A 21,177-nucleotide genomic window follows, 5' to 3' on the forward strand; every position below is an offset into this window, starting at 1 on the left:
AGAGGGGGGTTGGCGTGGTTCTAATATGCAGGCCATATACTTCTAATTTCTTAACCTCCTCCCCTCCTCCCCACCCCCATATTATCCAACGAATAATTGGATGGAGGGAATGGAGGTCCAAACATTATGTATATGATTTTTGGGCCAATCCATGGTATGATTAGGAAGAAACCAAAAGGTTGCTACTACCTTGAAAATTCGAACCTATGAACTATGTTAATGAGAATGTGGCTTTGAAACCTCATTATGACTAACCCACAAGATAAAATCACATTTATGAACTTGGTTAAAAAATTGATGTGAAAAATCTAAATTACCAATTTTCTTTGAGAATTTTCTATCAAGAAATACACAAAACTACTAATAATTTCCCTATTGGACTCTTTCTTTGGCCCCTACAAGTCTAGAATTCAAACCTAAATCCCTTTCCTATTTTGGGTATATCCTACAATTGTATTGTTCTAGTAACCATATCTCTTTTTGGATATTTGTTCAAATAGTTTACAATTTGTTCAATCATTTCACCCGTATGCTCTATCTTTGCCCTTTATAAGTCCCAATGTAGCAACCTGTGCATTGATATCACTTTGTCCTATATTTTTCTAACTTGGTGTCTACTAGAATGGAAGGGTATTTGGAAACCCCTAAGTTTCCTCTAACTCACCAAAAATACATTGCAATTATGTTCATCCTGTAATATCACATTGATTCTACTAGGAATTTTCATTCAAATATTTTATGCACAGGATAGACATAATGCCAAAATCAATAATATTATATATATACATAATCTACATTGTTTTTGTATAATGCCTCTTTTCAAATATGTAATTTTAATATGCATTTAAATGGTCTCTATCGTGACCATTTGCTTACACATATAAGAAAATGGTCACAACAAAGACCATTTAAATACATATTAAAATTACATATTTGAAAAGAGGCATAAAATAAATATATAACTCATTCATTCCACCTAATCATACACCATGTTTCTTATATTCTCTCAGTAGAATGACAAGCCTAAGTCATGGCTTTAAATCCACAAGTTCAATGGCTTACCTAAATCTAAGTCCATAACTAGTATTAGATATAACCAAGCCAAAGTACCAATACAAAAAATCCCTACCAATAGTCTCGCATCCCTCATTAGCCATGCAACCTTAGTATGCACCCCCTTATTTTCACTCATTGTCCATCTAGTTGTGCAATTACAATTCTAGGGTATCCAACTCACCTCGACATGGATATTTCAAAACCCCATGGTTTTACTAGGAACTCCAAGTACCCTATAGGTTTCTAGGTAACTATATAGCCTCATACTAGGGAAATTTATCCCATTCCCCCAAATCCAACAATAATTTTTCCTAAGGTATCACATGCCATAGGATCTCTCTTCTCCCCTTCATTGGATTTTCATCCTTCCCATAGGTAGAATGATGTAATATGATTTTTATCAATGATATTAACACCCTTTTCTTTTATATGTATGTCCCTCTTTTGACACATGACATATTCTAAAGTCACTTTATATGGAGTTAGGATAAACAATGTGCTCATTTGACTTAGGCTTATTTTAATAATGGCTTAGCTAACTAGGATTAACCCCATTAACAACTAACAATTGGCTCCCTTTTCACAATCAACGAGTCTTATCACCCATACTCTCTTGTCTAACTTGGTCTATAGTAATGATGTATTTTATTAATATGCATCTAATTTCATATTTACAAAACTAGGGTCTTTGGCCTCTAAACATATAAAATCAATCACACAAGCCTAAAGAGGATATGTACTTTAGCACATTGGCCCAAAAGTATTCCTTGGCTCTCCAACTTATATTCGATATGTGCATCACACATAAGGGTCATCCTAGGGGTTTTAGTTTAAGTAGGAAACACGAAATACTAGACATAAACATGAAGATGGGGGCAACTCCAATTTTAAAGCATAGTTCCAATAAGTTACAATGCCTTATAGTGGGATAACACTCTGGTGCTAATTTATTATCCTTTTTTTTGTTTGAGGGACATATATTTATATGGTTGCAATCTCATAAATTCCCAATCGCCGACATAAAATTCCATTTCATTGCAATGTTTACCCACTATTTGTTTCATCCTATTCTGTGCTAGAAGCATGTTTTTCTTTAATAGTTTGAGAACCTATTGTTAGTGCCCTATGTGGTCCTCCAATATAGAAGCCTTTATGGTCCCTTTTGAAGCTGATGTGATGTATGGAAGATGATTTCTATAAATTGCCATAATTGAGGACATTTTTAATGATGTATGGAAGGATACGTTGTCCTACCATTCTTCCAAGGCCAACCTATTGGCCCATTATGTCTATTTATTAGATGCAAATAAACATATCTATTGTTATTCCCCTAGTGTAGTCTCCTTATTGTTATTATTAGTGTAGCCTTCTATTGTTATTGATGTAACCATGTAGTCCCAATATTTTTATTGTTATGCCCCATAGAAGCCCCCTATTGTTATTTTTATGCCCTTGCATTATTATTGTTATGTAAGCTCTGATTGTATTATGACCACTTAAACTCCTATATACACCAATGAGGTCTTTTCATTTGTATAATCCAAGAATTACTAATTTATGTGATGTAAAGGAGGTTTCCCTCTCGAAGAGTCTAATTTTAAAGTTGTTGATCTATCATTTCTTTAGTTTTGTGATCTGGTTGCATAACATTTGGTAGCAAAGCTTTGGATCCTAGGGCTTCACTATTTCAAACATGCCATCATAGAAGTTTCACTATAACTTTGTTTTTATGAAGGCTCAAAAGCTGAAATTTTTACCACATGGACAAGAACGCTTGGTGATATTCTTGTAAAAAAATAAGATCTTTGTTTGCTTTAGTTTCTGAGATACGGTGTGAAGAAGTTAGAGTTTTTAAATACTCCGAAATTCAATCTCAAATAACTGACCTTGGGAAAATTGTCATAAATTTTTCTATGGGCATCAGATTTGAATTTTGTAAAACTTGAACGAAATCAAACATCATTTGGTTTTTTGTGTATCATTTTTATGGCCAAAGGTTCGAACAATGACATGCGACATTCCTTACAAGGTCACTCTACTCACTTGTCTATAATGAGGCCGTCATGGGAGATTGGACATAACTTTAACTTGAAGTATCAATTTTTGGTCTGAATTTTGGAATTGGAAAGAAGACTTGCATGGATACCATAAGGAAAAATTTCATATCTTGGAGAGCCTAAATTGTATAGATATAATAATTTCAATATCTATCTCGAAAAAACAAGCAAAACAGTGTGTATATTTTTTTTCATTTGCAACTCTTTGTTTGAAAAATAAGTTTGAAGTGATTAAAATGAATAGAGAAGCATAGATATCATTATTTCATTCCAATATGTCTGAAAACAAAAAAATGGACATACCCAGTAAGCAACCAGAAATCTCTAATATGAGGCATGAAGAAGAGGAATAAATGCAACATGATATATCAAAATTACAAAACCAAGTGCAACTAATTTCTCTCTCACAAAGAGTAAGCAAAAATGAATTGGAAGTGATGATGAACGTTAAGATGGATGGTTTAGAATAAAAAATAAGATAAATGGAAGGTTTGAAGGATGATTTAAAAGCAAAAATCGAAGGTTTGAATGATGGTTTGAAAAAGTTTCTACAACAAATGCTTCCTAGTTGTGACAAGGTACTCTATGAAAACCATGATTAAAACAAAGGGAATGTTAAGTGTGATTTTAAAGACTATAACTTTCGATTGAAGACTAACCACATTCCAAAGATCGATATGAGGAATTTTGAAGTCAAGGATCTGATAACATGGATACCACATATCGATAAATTCTTTGATCTATATGATGTATTGAACACACTAAAGGTACGCATTGTAGCTTTATATTTTAAACAAAATCTGTTTGTGTGGCATTGATGGATTTGTTCTCGTAAATAAATTGTCACTTGGAATTTTTTTAGAATAATTGGTAGCACATTATGAGGATACAAAGAGAAATACCTTATTTATCCAATTAATAAATCTCAAACAAAAGGGTTCAATGGCGGAGAACATTGAGGACATCAAATGATTGAGTATTAAGGTAAATGATATTCCCGAAGAGTATAGGATTGATATTTTCATAACGACATTAGATGATAAATTCCAACATGAGGTTCACCTTTGGGAACTTGATTCACAGAGAAGGCTTTCAAGGTGGCAATAAAATTTGAAGGAAAAATTATGGCAACAAGTAAGTCTACCACTCGCAACTATAATATGAAAGTGTTGTTGCTACTAGCCTTCCACAACCTACACGATTGACACCACAATAGTTGGAGGAAAAAAGAGAAAAAGGGATTTGTTACAGTTGTGATAGAAAATACACTAGAGGTCATAAATGTGTTGAGAAGAAACTATTTTACATAGATTGTGAAGAGGAGGAAGAAAAGGAACAAGAAGAATAAAAAAAGAGAGGATATACACCATGAACCAACCCCAGAAAAGGAGGAAATGAATTCGATGATATCTTGTAATGAATTGGTGGGAATTACCACTCCTAATACCCTAAATATAGAATAATATATCAAGAAGAAAAAGGTAATAATGCTTATTGAATTGGGTATTACCCATAATTTTATTCATTGTAAGATAGTCAAGGAATTGAAATGATTTCCATATACAACACTAGACTGTCAAGTGAAGGTTGGAAATGGAGGAACTATAAATTTCTCTAGAAAGAGCCATAATATCAAGGTAACCATGGCATAATATGTATTGAATATTCTGATACTTTCCATTCGAATGGGTGGTGTTGATTGTTTACTAGGAGTCCAATGGTTACAATCTTTGGGGACAATAACTTTCAATTTTCAAGAACTTTTCTTGAATTTTTTTTGGGAAGGAAAGGAGTTTGAATTAAGGGGTATGATAGTCAAACCAAGGAAGATAATGTTGGGTCCCTATAATACTAGTGATTACGCCATTAATATTGTAGTTATACCCCTTATTAATATTGTTGTGCCCCGATTTCCCCCATATTGTTATTACTGTGCCCCATAGAATCCCTCTATTGTTATTTTTGTGGCTTTATATTATTATTGTTAGGTCGGCTGGGTTATATTGTGACTACTTAGAATCCTATATATAGAAAGAAGGTTTTTTCATTTGAATCATCAAAGAATTGTTCATTTATGTAATGTAAAGGAGGTTTCCCCCTCAAAGAGGCTGAATTCTAAGGCATTGATCTATCTTTTCTATCTTTTCTTGAGCTGGTTTCATAACATTTGGTATCGGAGCTTTGGATTCTAGGGTTTCGCTGCTACAAACAGGTCATCGTGGCATGTCGCTATAACTTTTTTTTGCGACGTTTCAGAAGTTGAAAAAAAACCAATTTGAGAAGAAATCACGCTAAACCATGGGTCCAAATTTCAGAGCTTTTCGCGCTATATTTGCAAAGATATGATCTGAGGAAGTTGGTCTTTTTGCAGACTCCTGAATTACATTCCAAACATGTGACCTGGGGAAAATCGTCATAACTTTCTCTCTGGGGATCGGATTGAAATTTTGTAAGAAGGTACAGAAAGAGGACGGACTATAATTTCTTGTATGAATTTTTCAGATCCAAAGGTCGAAACAGTGACTCGTGGCACGTCGTACAAGTTCGCTCTACTGAACTAGTCTATAATCAAGTCACTGTGGGAGATTTCACATAACTCTTCCTTGGAGAGTCCAATTTGGGTCAGACTTGTGGCATTAGAAAGAGGACACAGAGAGCTACTACAGGTCATAAATTCAGAATTATATGAACGGAAAATACAGAGATACATCAGAGACAATATCGAGCTCCTACAAAGTGAAAAAAGGTGTGTAGATTTTCTTAAATTTTTTGCTTAAGCTTGGTTTGAAAATTTATTTTGAAGGAATTCAAAGGGCATAATAGAGCATTATTATCGGTAACTGATGCCCCGAGGAAAGAAAATGCAAACACCTAGTAAGGAACCTGAAAACTCTAGCATGACTCATGAAGAAGAAGAAGAAACGCTATATGATATATCAAAATTACAAGAACAAGTGCAACAAGTGTCCCTTGCACAAAAAGCAACAGAATCTAAGATGGATTGTTTAAGGAAAGATGTAGAAGCTAAGATGGATGTTTTAAAGAAAGGTGTAGAAGCTAAGATGGATTGTTTAAAGAAAGTCGTAGAAGCTAAGATGGATGGCATGGAAGCTAAGGTGAATGGCATGGACGCTAAAATTGATGGCATGGATGATAAGATGGAAGAATTGAAGATAAATATGAATAAGTTGCTACAAGAAATGGTCACTAAGGGTGAAAGGGTATTAAAGGAAACTCATGATGAGAACAAAATAAATGTTAATCATGATTCCATAGACTCTAATGTTGGATCGAAGACTCACCATATTCCAAAAATCGATATGAGGAAGTTTGATGGCAATGATCCCGCCACATGGATATTACAGATGGAGCAATTCTTCGATCTCAATAATGTGCAAAACACACAAAAGGTACATATGGAAACTTTATATTTGGAACCAAATCATTTTGTATGGTATCAATGGCTTTGCTCTCGTAAACAATTTATCACTTGGACAATTTTTACGGAAGAATTGATAACACATTATGAGGATACAAAAATCAACACTTTTTTTAGCCAATTGATAAGTATCAAACAAAAGGGTTCAATAATGGAGCACATTGAGGAGTTCCAAAAATTAAACATAAGGGTAAAAGATATTCCAAAGGAGCATAGGATTGATGTGTTCATAGGGTCTTTAAAGGATAATATCCAACATGATGTTCGCCTTTGGGAACCTGATTCATTAGAGAAGGCATTCAGGTTAGCAAAAAAAATGGAAAGCAAAATTATGGCAACTAGGAAGCATACCACTCACAACAATGAAGACGGAAGTGTTGTTGCCCCTAGTCTTCCACAACCTATAAGGTTGACACCACAAAAATTGGAAGAAAAAAGAGAAAAAGGGCTTTGTTACAGTTGTGATAGCAAATACACTAAAGGTCATAAGTGTGCTGAGAAGAAATTATTCTACATAGATTGTGAAGAGGAAGAAGAAAAGGAGCAAGAAATGTCAAAAGAAGAGGATATACTCCAGGAACAAAGCCTAGATGAAGAAAAAATAAATCTGACCATATCTTGTAATGCATTGGTGGGAATTACCACTTCTCAAACCATCAAGATAGAAGCACAAATCAAAAAGAAAAAGGTAATAGTGTTGATTGATTCAGGAAGCACCCACAATTTTATTCATTGTAAGGTAGCAAAAGAATTGAATTGCTTCCTATATCCAGCACCACAATGTCGAGTGATGATTGCAAATGGAGGAATAATAAATTGCTCTGGAAAGTACCATAATATCAAGCTATCCATGGGAGAATATGTATTGACTAGCCCAATGCTTTCCATTCCAATGGGAGGTGTTGACGTTGTACTAGGAGTCCAATGGCTACAATCCTTGGGTACAATAGCTTTTAATTTTCAAGAACTTTTCATCAAATTTTGTATGGAAGGAAAAGAAGTTGAATTAAGGGGTATTGCAGGGAAACCATGAAAGATAATAAGCTCTAATTGAAATAGTTTTACTATCAATGTTGTTGAAAGATCCTACAACCTAAACTGTTTAAGATGGTAAATTATATCACAGATATCTAGTCATACAGTCGGTGAAGTAAAGACTGTTGCTGACATGCATGAAAGGAAGGCTGAAATGGCTCATCAAGATGATGCTTTTATTGCTCTTCTAGGTGATTTGATACTTCACATTTTTAAGAAACTTTTTGGGGTATGATAAATAGGATGGTTTGCTGTTAATTGCAATTAAGTTTTAATTGCATCTTGAGAAGCGAGGTGCACTGCATAGCCAAAGTGTTGTTCTGCATTGAAATTGTGATCCAGTTAAAACTTCATGTGGATACGGGAAAGGGCAAACTAAAATTGATAACTAAAGTGCATGTTCCTAGGGGTTATTAAGAGGCAAGGGATTGAGTTCCAAGAGCAAAGTAAAAGGTAAAGGCAACACATGTAGTTGACCTCGTTAATTGAGTACTAGATTCCAGTCGAGAAAATCCAATTCTAGGCAAAAATATAGTGTCTTAATCACGAGCATCCTCAAGAATTCCAACTTTGTAGTTGGCTGGCATCCCTATTTCATTTCTCTATTCCTGCCCCGCACAAATTGAAACCGAGTTGGAGTTGAAACACACCCAGTTGAATAAGCTTCTTAATAACCACCATAAGTTACTATCTAACCACCACCACCGAATGAAGAACAAAAGCACGAGTTTACACCGTGGGAATGATTGTTTCTATAGCCATAGTCTTTGGTTCTAAATATTTGGTTCTTGGAAAGTAGACGGCTTTTCCTTCTATGTTTTTTCCTAGGAAAAGCGAACAGCTAAATAAATTTACAGTTTTCGATTTCCACTCATGGCCCCAACATTTTCTGGAAAAGAAAAAATAAATTTACAGTTGTTAGTTGTCGATTGCCACTCATGGCCCCAACATTTTCTTTTTCCTTCCATGTTTTTTTCTGGGAAAATCCAACAACGAAATAAATTTATAGTTGTCGATTTCCACTCATGGCCCCAACATTTTCTGGAAAAGACAAAAAAAATTTACAATTGTCGATTGCCACTCATGGCCCCAAAATTTTCTGGAAAAGAAAAAACAAGTTTGTCTCGCTCTAGCTGCAATAGTTTGGGTGCTGAGAGAAGTGGATAACACGCTCAAACCCCTGAATATGAATCGAACTTTAGTGGATTGGATACTTTACCTAGTCATCTCAAGATCTGAACACAATTCCTTAGTAGCAATGAATATATATTTTGTTGGGAAAGCAGAGATACCGAAAGAGCATCTCACAAGTTCAGTTAGTTACCATCATGTCAGGACACATCCATTTCTTGATATATATTGTCAATGATAATAATTGATTTACTTCTTATGTACTTCTGGTTCAAATTTTCTTTCAATGTACCTCAACTGTTTGGTTGTAATTGTATAGCTAGGTTTTTAGTATGTTTGGATTAAGGACCTTTGAAGACACAATAGGAGCTATATCAATAGGAGCCTGGTGAGAGACAAATCCTTTGATATTCCATTCCCTGATTTCTTCAAGATTTGGCTGATTGAAGGTGGTTATGGGACAATGTAAGAGTTGCTAGGGATGATCACATGGTCACAGCTAGGCATTCATGATAAGTCGGTACATATCCATTGTTTAATGTTGAACTGTTTTAGAGTTCATTCAGTGCCCTTACCATTGATTGTCACGAGTATTGATCAGTCATAACTTACTGAAAGTGCAGGTGGGTTTACCTAATGTTGATGGTTATTACAATTGCTTGCTTGCCTTATTTGATAAGGGTGTTGAAGAGCGATTTATAAAGCCTTCTGCACGGCATATTGTTGTGTCTGCTCCAACAGGAAAATAACTTATAGCCAGGATGGAGGTAGGGAGAATGTTATGGAAGTGATTATAGATTGATGTTTGCAGTGTCTAGAAAAGAACGTTATAGTGACTCTTCTCTTTTGTTATAGGATAACGTTATTTATTTACATGGTTTTCACAAGAAATGCAATTCAAGCTAAATGAAAATGATGGAGGCTTAAAGGAACTGTCACTCTAAAATTAAGGGAATCATCCTTTTTCTCTATTTAATTAACTTAAAAAAATTCAACCAAGTGATTGTGTTTATCTACAAGTAACTTTTATTTCATGTTAAATGACATTGAACCATTGGTGTCTATATTTGCTGCGCCAAATAGTTTGGGAAATTAGTGGTTACTGGCCTTTTCATATTACTAATCTTTAGTCCATCTTTGAAATGAAAATGGGATAGTTACCTCAAACTTCTCTAAATACAGGCCAACCAGAACAGTATCAGACTAATCAGAAGGTACACAGAATAGAACAGAGGATATAAGAGAGGGAGATAAAATAAAGAACAACGACCTATTGAACCTAATGTTTTGTTGTATAACATTAGTCAAACATGCTAAGCGGAAAAATGTATTGCAGTGAAATTACTGGTATAAGGTTTCTAGTTTTCTTTTCCAAGGACTGATTGCTCTGAAATTGGATGATTAGGATTTTGCATATTGCAACTGATTGATGTGCTTTTGATGCTATGGGCATGACTATTTTGGCTTTTTATGTAATTGAAATAGTTTTACTATCGATGTTGTTGAAAGATCCTACAACCTAAAATGTTTAAGATGGTAAATTATATCACAGATATCTAGTCATACAGTCGGTGAAGTAAAGACTATTGCTGACATGCATGGAAGGAAGGCCAAAATGGCTCATCAAGATGATGATTTTATGTCTCTTCTAGGTGATTTGATACCTCACATTTTTAAGAAACTTTTTGGGGTATGATAAATAGGATGGTTTGTTGTTAATTGCAATTAAGTTTTAATTGCATCTTGAGAAGCCAGGTGCACTGCATAGCCAAAGCGTTTTTCTGCGCTGAAATTGTGATCCAGTTAAAACTTCATGTGGATACGGGAAAGGGCAGACTGAAATCGATAACTAAAGCGCTTGTTCCTAGGGGTTATTAAGAGGCAGGGGATTGAGTTCCAGGAGCAAAGTAAAAGGTAAAGGCAACACATGTAGTTGACCTCGTTAATTGAGTACTAGAGCCCAGTCGAGCAAATCCAATTCCAGGCGAAAATATAGTGTCTTAATCACGAGCATCCTCACGACTTCCAACTTCGTAGCTGGCTGGCGTCCCTATTTCATTTCTCTATCCCTACCCCGCACAGATTGAAATCGAGTTTGAGTTAAAACAGACCCAGTTGAATAAGCTTCTTAATAGCCAACATAAGTTACTATCTAACCACCACCATCAAATGAATAACAAAGGCACGAGTTTACGCCATGGCAATGACTGTTTTTATAGCCATAGTCTTTGGTTCTTGGCAGGCAGAGGGCTTTTCCTTCTATGTTTTTTCCTCGGAAAACCGAATAGCTAAATAAATTTACAGTTTTCGATTTCCACTCGTGGCCCCAATATTTTCTTTTTCCTTCCATGTTTTTTTCTGGGAAAAGCCAACAACGAAATAAATTTACAGTTGTCGATTTCCACTCATGGCCCCAACATTTTCTGGAAAAGAAAAAATAAATTTACAATTGTCGATTGCCACTCATGGGCCGAACATTTCCTGGAAAAGAAAAAACAAGTTTGTCTCGCTCTAGCTGCAATAGTTTGGGTGCAGAGGGAAGTGGATAACACGCTCAAACCCATCAATATGAATCAAACTTTAGTGGATTGGATACTTTACCTAGTCATCTCAAGATCCGAACACAATTCCTTAGTAGCAATGAATATCTATTTCGCTGGGAAAGCAGACATACTGAAGGAGCATCTCACAAGTTCAGTTAGTTACCATCATGTTAGGACACATCCATTTCTTGATATATACTGTCAATGATAATAATTGATTTACTTCTTATTTACTTCTGGTTCAAATTTTCTTTCAATGTACCTCAACTGTTTGGTTGGAATTGTATAGCTAGGTTTTTAGTATGTTTGGATTAAGGACCTTTGAAGACACAATAGGAGCTATACCAATAGGAGCCTAGTGAGAGACAAATCCTTTGATATTCCATTCCCTGATTTCTTCAAGATTTGGCTGATTGAAGGTGGTTATGGGACAATGTAAGAGCTGCTAGAGATGATCACATGGTCACAGCTAGGCATTCATGATAAGCCGGTACATATCCACTATTTAATGTTGAATTGTTTTAGAGTTCATTCAGTGCCCTTACCATTGATCTTCACGAGTATTAATCAGTCATAACTTACTGAAAGTGCAGGTGGGTTTACTTAATGTTGATGGTTATTACAATTGCTTGCTTGCCTTATTTGATAAGGCTGTTGAAGAGGGATTTATAAAGCCTTGTGCATGGCATATTGTTGTGTCTGCTCCAAGAGGAAAAAAACTTATAGCCAGGATGGAGGTAGGGATAATGTTATGGAAGTGATTGTAGATTGATGTTTGCAGTGTCTAGAAAAGAACGTTATAGTGACTCTTCTCTTTTGTTATAGGATAACGTTATTTATTTACATGGTTTTCACAAGAAATGCAATTCAAGCTAAATGAAAATGATGGAGGCTTAAAGGAACTGTCACTCTAAAATTAAGGGATTCATCCTTTTTCTCTGTTTAATTAACTTAAAAAATTTCAACCAAGTGATTATGTTTATCTACAAGTAACTTTTATTTCATGTTAAATGACATTGAACCATTGGTGTCTATATCTGTTGCGCCAAACAGTTTGGGAAATTAGTGGTTACTGGCCTTTTCATATTACTAATCTTTAGTCCATCTTTGAAATGAAAATGGGACAGTTATCTCAAACTTCTCTAAATCCAGGCCAACCAGAACAGTATCAGACTAATCAGAAGGTACACAGAATAGAACAGAGGATATAAGAGAGGGAGATAAAATAAAGAACAATGACCTATTGAACCTGATGTTTTGTTGTATAACATCAGTCAAACATGCTAAGAGGAACAATGTATTGCAGTGAAATTACTGGTATAAGGTTTCTAGTTTCCTTTTCCAAGGACTGATTGCTCTGAAATTGGATGATTAGGATTTTGCATATTGCAACTGATTGATGTGCTTTTGATGCTATGGGCATGACTATTTTGGCTTTTTATCTAATTGAAATAGTTTTACTATCGATGTTGTTGAAAGATCCTACAACCTAAACTGTTTAAGATGGTAAATTATATCACAGATATCTAGTCATACAGTCGGTGAAGTAAAGACTGTTGCTAACATGCATGAAAGGAAGGCCAAAATGGCTCATCAAGATGATGCTTTTATTTCTCTTCTAGGTGATTTGATACCTCACATTTTTAAGAAACTTTTTGGGGTATGATAAATAGGATGGTTTGTTGTTAATTGCGATTAAGTTTAATTGCATCTTGAGAAGCCAGGTGCACTGCATAGCCAAAGCGTTGTTCTGTGCTGAAATTATCATCCAATTAAAAGTTCATGTGGATACGGGAAAGGGCAGACTGAAATCGATAACTAAAGCGCTTGTTCCTAGGGGTTATTAAGATGCAGGGGATTGAGTTCCAGGAGCAACGTAAAAGGTAAAGGAAACACATGTAGTTGACCTCGTTAATTGAGTACTAGAGCCCAGTCGAGGAAATCCAATTCCAGGCGAAAATATAGTGTCTTAATCATGAGCTTCCTCACGACTTCCAACTTCGTAGCTGGCTGGCGTCCCTATTTCATTTCTCTATCCCTGTCCCACACAGATTGAAACCGAGCTGGAGTTGAAACAAACCCAGTTGAATAAGGTTCTTAATAACCAGCATAAGTTACTATCTAACCACCACCATCAAATGAAGAACAAAAGCACGAGTTTACGCCATGGCAATGACTGTTTTTATAGCCATAGTCTTTGGTTCTAAATATTTGGTTCTTGGCAGGCAGAGGGCTTTTCCTTCTATGTTTTTTCCTGGGAAAAGCGAACAGCTAAATAAATTTACAGTTTTCGATTTCCACTCATGGCCCCAACATTTTCTTTTTCCTTCCATGTTTTTTTCTGGGAAAAGCCAACAACGAAATAAATTTACAGTTGTCGATTTCCACTCATGGCCCCAACATTTTCTGGAAAAGAAAAAATAAATTTACAATTTTCGATTGCCACTCATGGCCCCAACATTTTCTGGAAAAGAAAAAACAAGTTTGTCTCGCTCTAGCTGCAATAGTTCGGGTGCAGAGAGAAGTGGATAACACGCTCAAACCCCTGAATATGAATCGAAATTTAGTGGATTGGATACTTTACCTAGTCATCTCAAGATCTGAACACAATTCCTTAGTAGCAATGAATATCTATTTCGCTGGGAAAGCAGAGATACTGAAAGAGCATCTCACAAGTTCAATTAGTTACCATCATGTCAGGACACATCCATTTCTTGATATATACTATCAATGATAATAATTGATTTACTTCTTATGTACTTCTGGTTCAAATTTTCTTTCAATGTACCTCAACTGTTTGGTTGTAATTGTATAGCTAGGTTTTTAGTATGTTTGGAAGGACCTTTGAAGACACAATAGGAGCTATATCAATAGGAGCCTGGTGAGAGACAAATCCTTTTATATTCCATTCCCTGATTTCTTCAAGATTTGGCTGATTGAAGGTGGTTATGGGACAATGTAAGAGCTGCTAGAGATGATCACATGGTCACAGCTAGGCATTCATGATAAGCCGGTACATATCCACTGTTTAATGTTGAATTGTTTTAGAGTTCATTCAGTGCCCTTACCATTGATCTTCACGAGTATTGATCAGTCATAACTTACTGAAAGTGCAGGTGGGTTTACTTAATGTTGATGGTTATTACAATTGCTTGCTTGCCTTATTTGATAAGGGTGTTGAAGAGGGATTTATAAAGCCTTCTGCATGGCATATTGTTGTGTCTGCTCCAACAGGAAAATAACTTATAGCCAGGATGGAGGTAGGGAGAATGTTATGGAAGTGATTGTAGATTGATGTTTGCAGTGTCTAGAAAAGAACATGGTCAGGGATTGGTATCCAAAATAAAATGTTATCATTAATGGATTAGAACTTTTGACTGCTTGTAGTGTCTAGAAAAGAACATGGTCAGGATTGGTATCCAAAATAAAATGTTATCATTAATGGATTAGAACTTTTGACTGCTCATCATTTAGTTATATATTCATATATTCTGGTGACAGGGATTAAAAACATTTGTAATTTGGATATTCTGTGCAGGAATATGTACCTATACACTACAGGGTTGCTCCTCGAAGAAACTGGGAAATTGAATGACTAGGATACCCTGCAGCCTCTGATTTGCATTCGTAATAAATTTGACCTAGCTTGGTCCCCAATTGTGGGCAGTTGTTTGTTTTGAATGATGATTCATTGTTGCAACATTTGTAAATTATGTGGAATGAACTATTCCATGGAATCTAATTGCAGGCATTAACATGATTGCAATACATGACATTGATATTTATTTGATCTTTTAATATGTCCTAAATGTGTTTTGGGTGTTTTTGTTTTCTCTATACCCAAGAGCACAGTGAATGCCGAAAAAGTTGGGCAGAAGCTCCTCAAAATAATAGAAAAGAAAACTTTAATTTCTTACTATGTTTGTTTGTCTATAGTTGAGTATGTGGTGAGAGTATGTGCATCTTTATAGATTTTGGTAGTCAAATCGCTGCATGGAAGTGGGTCCTTTATCCTACAAACAAGAGGTCCTAAATAGATTGTATATTCAATCCCTCTGTGAACCGTGCTTTTGTGGAGTGTTGTGTATCCAATCCCTCTGTGGACCGTGCTTTTGTGGAGTGTTGGCAATTTGCAGCCACATAGTGTTGACAATTTGCAGCCAACTCAGATGAATTTGCAGCCACATTTTGCATGAGATCTACTCAAATTCAGCTGTTTGCCCAGATAGGAAAAAGACATGAGACAACGTTATAGTTCTTTCCATGATTAATATGTTTGCATAAACTAGAGAGTTGTAGGATTAAAATCTTAGTGCGATTGCTTTACCCGATGAATGGATGTAACAAATGTGATAGTTTATATTACTTGGCTAATAAAGCAACAATATATGAATGGTAATGGAATTGTCCATGGTATTGTAGTTTCATTTCATTCATACAATGTTGGTTAAACAGCCATATTACAAGTAGATGAATTATGATGATCGAATTTGTCAATGGCCAGTATGTCTGTTAAAGTGAACACAGATTCTAGAAGATGACCTAGAAGCATCAAGCGCTGAATCACTTCTTGAGGGAGAGAATGCGAGGTCTAAAATATTAGAAACGAAAACAAGTCATGATTATGGAGATGCAAGTAGTGTGGCATGTGAAAATAGGGAGGAGGATGATTTAGATGATGTGCCTCAACAACTATTGTCAAAGCAGCAAGAAGGCAACTCGGGCAGATGTCAATGCAGAAGAAAAAGATGTTGATGAAGAGGAAAGGATTAGGCGTGTCGGAAAGGCCAACTTAGACAAATGGCTCCAGAATTCGTTGCAGAACAGAGGCATGAGAATAACATTGTTACAACATCATTGTTGCATTATATGGTCGGATTCTTCTCCAATTTATGCCTTACGGTGTTCCTTTTGCAACATTTGGTGCAATTGCTAGTTATATGCAAAACCCTCCAAATGTTTCTTTGGAGTACATGAGTTGGAATATTTGGGTCATATTGTATCTCATGATGGTTTTAAGATAGATCCTAAAAAACCAAAACCATTAAGGAATGGAAAATAACAACAACCCTAAAGCATCTTCATGGATTTATCGGGTTTACCTGGTATTATCGCATGTTTGTTAAGAATTATGGGAGAATAACAACGCCTCTAACAACATTACTAAATAAAGATGCATTTTATTGGACTCCAAAAGAAACTAAGGCCTTAGAACATCTTAAAGAGAGGTTGTGCCAAGAACCAATCTTAGCTACACCAGACTTCACAAAAACCTTTACCATGGAATGTGAAGCCTCAGGAAATGGGATTTGTGTTGACTTAATGCAAGAAGGAAGACCTATTTCTTTTGAAAGTTGTCTAATGAGGGAAAGTAAATACACAAACCTATTTATGAGAATGAAATGTTGGCAATAATGCATGCACTAAAGTAATGGTGACCTTACCTAATGGGAAGAAACTTTAAGGTAAAAAAATATCACGGTAGTCTTAAATCCTTTTTGGAACAATTATTATCTTCAAAACAGTAGCAAAAATTGGTGACCAAGATTTTGGTTTATGAATTTTAAATCATTTGAAAAGAAAGGAAGAAAAATTTTGCTGCAAATGCGCTCTCAAGAAAGGATGAGGATATGGAAGAATTTCTATGTTCCATTTCTATTATCCAACCTAATTAGATAAATGACTCAAGGGATGAATGAAATAATGGTCAAGAGGTGTGGACACTCATTCAAAAGTCGCAACAAGATCATAATGCATCAAATACATTTATGTGGAAAAATGATTCATTATGGTGCAAAGATTTTTTATATCTCTATAGGAATTCCAAACTCAAACAAAATATTCTTTTTGAGTTGCACACCTTCCCCTTACGAGGGAACTCTAGATATTAAAAAACTTACCACAGGGTCAAGAAGGACTTTTTTGGGATGGTTTTAAATCTGATATTCAATTTTTTTCGCATAATGTTTGGTTTTCCAACAAAATAAAGTAGAGACAATTAGGATCCCTAGTTTTTTATAACCTTTATCCATTCCATGTCAGCAGTGGGGGGAGGTCTCAATAAATCTTATCACAGGTTTACCCAAGTTTGAAGGAAATAGTTTCATCATGGTGATAGTTGATAGACTTACCAAGTATGCACACTTTTCTGCATTATCTTATCCGTTTATAGCCAATAAAGTTGCTACTGAATCTATGGAAAGAATTCAAAGGCTACATGGAAACCCAAATATTATTGTAAGTGATAGAGATCTCATTCTCACGGGAAATTTTTGGATGAAATTAGTTTCTTCTATTGGTACCCAATTAGCTCATAGATCATCTGATCATCCTCAATCTGATGAGAAAACTGAGATAGTGAACAAATTTTTGGAAGGATATCTGTGTTTACTTTAATCTAATAAAAAAAAACACTCGGTCAAGTGGTTACGTATTATTGAATGGTGATATAAAAATCCCTTCCATACTGTAGAAAAAATGATGCCATTTATGGAACTTTATGGATATCATCCACCATCCATCACATCGTATTTAAGAGAAAATTCTAAGGTTTAAATAGTGGAAGATCACATCAAGCATCAACAACAAGTTCTCGAACTCTTAAAGGATAACCCCAGTCTGGCGCAAAATCGAATGAAATAATAGGTAGATCAACATCCAAGTGAAAGAAGTTTTGATGTAGGCTATAGGGTATTTTTACGACTACAACCATACAAATTTATGTCCCTCAAGAAAACTATTAAGCATAATAAATTATCACCCAATTACTATGGTCCTTACAAGGTGTTGTAAAAGATTGGTACTATGGCATACAAATTGGAGTTGTCTGTTGGCATTATGATTCAGGTGTTGTCCTTGATGGCAAACTCATTCAGGTGATAAATCAAGAAGGACGCAGAAAATATGTTCAGCAAGTGCGTCCCCGCAGGTAGACCATGCAGAACCCGCGTCCAGGGACGCAGGCCAGCCGTTCAGGAGGTGCGTCCGCCCAGTGCACACATTTCAAGGCAGAGAAAAGCACGTGGGGGTTTCTTGTGTGGTATCTAGCCGACGGTTTTGTGTTTCTATGGTGTCGGCTCGTGGTATTGTTCCACGCTTTGGGGAGAAGCTTGCCTATATAAAGCAAAGGAGTTCATTTGGATTGTGCATCATCTTGGTTGAATATCTCTTGGTGAGATCTAGTCCAAATCTATAAGGGCGAATCTTCTAATGGACTACGATCTATATGGCGCATGATCAGATCTGTGGATCTGAGTGTTTGGGTTGGTTCTGAAGTCCTCTTATCTTCTATATCTGAAGGGACGCAGATTCAGTGAAGGGAAAGTGCGCCGGGACGCAGTACAGTAAAGGCTCAGGTGCGTCTCTGAGGCAAAGGGCGCGGCGCGACTGTGGTATTGGGTGCGTCTCTGAAGCGAAAGACGCGGCGCGATAGTGTTTCTGTGGGCGTCGGTCGCAGAAAAGCAAAGAGGAACAGTGCGTCTGCACGCAGAACAGCATAAGGTACACTGCGTCCAGTCGCAGGCCACAGAAAGAAAATATGCGTCCCTGTCTTAAGATGATCTGTTGACTGTATATTTCTGTCCATAAGGTGTTCTGGGTTGTTTCTGTAATTACTGATCTGATATCTGTAGTAGACTGTATCTGTTGTATACTTGTTGATCATTTGATTCTTCATGAAAAGAAGTAGGGGGTTGTAGCTCCCTTCCAGGAGAGACTGGAAAACGAGAGAGAGTTGTAGCTCTCTGCAGGTTGCAGCCTGCGTGCTGGTAAAGGACTGCACCAGTACAAAATCATTGTAAAAAGATTTTCTTGAAAGAAGATAGAGACATATTGCAGCAGGTGGTTTTTCTCCCGCATTGGGTTTCCACCTTACATCTTGTGTTCTTTGGTGTGACTGTCTATTTTCTTTATTCATGCTCATTGTTTTATGGTACTGATATGCAAGAATATTTCAAAAGATCAAATAAGGAAGATTTGGTAAATTGCTAGATAATACTGATTCACCCCCCCTCTCAGTATTATTTCCAACAATTGGTATCAGAGCAGGTCCTTCAGAAAAGCTTGATCGCTTGAAGGTAGATCGTTCATCATGAGCAACTACGAGAGAGAAGCATCAATCAGGCCACCCGTCTTCGATGGGACAAACTTCAATTATTGGAAGGTAAGAGTTACTGCATATCTTCAATCTCTTGGTACAGAAGTTTGGAACATTGTAGAATCAGGCTATGCCTTTCCTTCAGCTACTCCTACAGATCCAGCTGAGAAAAAGCAGTATGAAACAAATGCAAAAGCAGTCAGTACTCTATTAGGAAGTATATCTCAAACAGAGTTCATGAAGGTCATGCACTTCAAATCAGCAAAAGAGATATGGGACAAAATGATCACTAGCTATGAAGGAGATGAACAGGTAAAAGAAGCTAAACTTCAAACTCTCAGGATTCAATATGAGACTCTCAAGATGTATAATGATGAAAGTGTGGCTAATTATTTTCTTCGGGTAGATGAGATTGTTAATTGTATGAAAAATTTGGGTGAAGAAATAAAAGAGACTATAGTAGTTCAAAAGATTCTAAGATCTTTATCCCCCAAGTTTGAATCTAAAGTATCTGCAGTAGAAGAAAAGGAAAATCTCCGTGTTCTCACTATGTCTCAGCTGCATGGAATTCTAACTGCTTATGAAATGAGAAAGGGAGGTCCATCAGACAGAAGGGAAGCTGCTTTTAAAGCATCAGGCAAAGAAGATCACTATGAAGCAAGTCATGTTCCAGAAGAAGAGGAAGAAGAATCAAATTTTGTCAGAAATCTTCAAAGGGGTTCTGGAAGGTTCAGAGGTAAGCTACCTTTCAAATGTTTTGCTTGTGGAAGAGTAGGTCATTATGCTGCAAAATGCTCTTATAAGGATAAAGGAAAGGAACCAGTTAGATGGAACAAGAAACAGAGTGCAAATAAGAAAAGCTACTACACCCATAAAGATAGTGATGGCTTATCAAACAGTGATGAAGATGAACAAGGTAACAAATATAGATTGTTAATGGCATTTGAAGATGATGATTATGAGGATGCTGTAGATGTGGATAACCTTTATGATGAAATTACTAGACTCAAGAGATGTATAGAAGAAAAGAACATGATTATTGATACTCTACAATTTCAAATTGATGAAAAGGAAAAACATCTTGAAAAATTAGAAGGTGAAATTGTTGGTCTTAGAAAAGAAATTGAGAAAACAAAAACTATTAATCTCAAGTTTGTCAAAGGATCTGAAACTTTGAATGAGATTATCAGTGTGCAGCGGTCTCCACTAAATAAGACAGGTCTGGGCTATAATGGAGAAACTTCTCAAGCATCCACTTCAAAAAGTTATCTTGATGCAGCAAGAAGAAATGAGCAAGAGCACAAGGAAGATCATCAGGTAAAGCAGGGACAAACGTCAAACAGAAACTATCAGGGGCAATCCAGCTTAAGGGTGAACAAAAGCCACAACCAGCCACAGGTAAAATCTTCCCAATTTGGTTCAAGAATAGATGAAAATAGAAATTACAATCAGTTGGCTGGTAGATTCAATAATCGCAGAAACTTCTTCAATGGACAATGCTTTTCTTGCCATAACTTTGGTCACAAAGCAGCTCAATGTGTTGCGTATAAAACAATCATGACTAGGGAAGCTCAAAAACAAAGAAGTATGACAGGGATTACAAAAAGGACCTATAACAACTTTTCAGCTCTTGAAAATGAGGTTGAATGCTCTATTTGCAATAATTTTGGACATGAAGACTTTGAATGCAGAAGCAGGTTTCTGGAAAGAAAGGTACAAGAACAAAAAAAGGAACAAGCCTCAGGCACCAAAACATGGAAAATAAAGGAACCTCAAACAGAAAGATGTGGGATAGCATTCTATGCAGAAGGACAAGAAAAT

General features: G+C 36.1%; 1 pseudogene; it reads left to right on the forward strand.

Annotated features, from left to right (window-relative positions):
- Positions 1-11,358: 11,358 nt before the first annotated feature.
- On the forward strand, positions 11,359-14,884 carry LOC149243087 (putative cytokinin riboside 5'-monophosphate phosphoribohydrolase LOG9; annotated as a pseudogene).
- Positions 14,885-21,177: the final 6,293 nt, after the last annotated feature.

This window comes from Pinus tabuliformis, chromosome 8, assembly GCF_031772625.1.
Source record: "Pinus tabuliformis cultivar Carrire ecotype Pingquan chromosome 8, CPIR1, whole genome shotgun sequence".
Lineage (NCBI taxonomy): Eukaryota > Viridiplantae > Streptophyta > Pinopsida > Pinales > Pinaceae > Pinus > Pinus tabuliformis.